This window comes from Triticum dicoccoides, chromosome 7B (genome assembly GCF_002162155.2).
Source record: "Triticum dicoccoides isolate Atlit2015 ecotype Zavitan chromosome 7B, WEW_v2.0, whole genome shotgun sequence".
Classification (NCBI taxonomy): domain Eukaryota; kingdom Viridiplantae; phylum Streptophyta; class Magnoliopsida; order Poales; family Poaceae; genus Triticum; species Triticum dicoccoides.
This window is the reverse complement of record NC_041393.1, coordinates 737,998,436-737,999,482: the sequence shown is the minus strand read 5'-3', so window position 1 is coordinate 737,999,482 and position 1,047 is coordinate 737,998,436.

The window sequence follows — 1,047 nt, the reverse complement described above, 5'->3', positions numbered from 1 at the left end:
GGGTGGGTGGGTGGGGGGAGTTGATGAAACATCCCCTCAGCAGCTTTTGTGTGAATAGCATAGTAACTCACACATCGCACAAAACCATTTGCTCCAAGTTTTAAAAAGAGAAGGTCTGCGCAAGGGAGGAGATAACTTTGGCACGGTCGAGATAACCTTTTTCCCACAAAAAATCAATTTTTTTCTCTAGGCCCAAAGTTACCACAGTGTTTGTGAGTGAGTTATCAGGTTCGTGTTGTATATATTATCATGCTCTTTATAGGGAGTTATTGGCGTGTGTTACAAAAAAAATCCGTGTGGTCAAAAACATTACCACAGTGTTTCAGCGTGAATTATCTGATTCATAGTGTATAAATTACCATGCTCTTTTTACAGATAAGTTATCGGGATGTGTTACAACAACATTTTTTTCTTTGGGTCAATAGTTACCAAGATGTTTGTGAATGAGTTATCCGGTTCATGACGTATAATTACCACACTCTTTTACATATAAGCTATCGGGGTGTATTACAACAATTTTTTACCTAGGGTCAAAATGTTACAGCAGTGCATGAGTTATCATGTCTATGATGCACGAATTACTGTGTACAAAAGGGAAGAAAAAATGGTAAAAATAAAGAAAGGAAAATGGCTTGTTTTTCTAGTCGCGTATGTATCAGTATAAATATTTATCGATCTTTTTTGTAATCACAAGTCGAAACTAGATGAGGTGGATATGACAAGTGATGAAGGATTAAGAGGTAGTGAGTTCGAATCCCACCTCCTACAATATTATTTTTATCACATTTTTTCTACCACACCAGAAAATAAAAAGAAAGCGGGAGCAGTGGTGGGATCGCCAGAAGATCACGTGCAGGGCGGAAAAGATGGATCGCGAGAGGATCGTGCGGATCTGTTGCTTAACGTCCAGTCGACTGGACGTTAGCACGGTCCTTTGCAAAAATATCATGTGGAATAATCTCATAAAAGTATGAACCTATTCGGCTTAGGGCTCTGGGCGAAGGCATCATCCAGTTCTTCGGACAACAAGGGGTAAAGGGTAGAAGA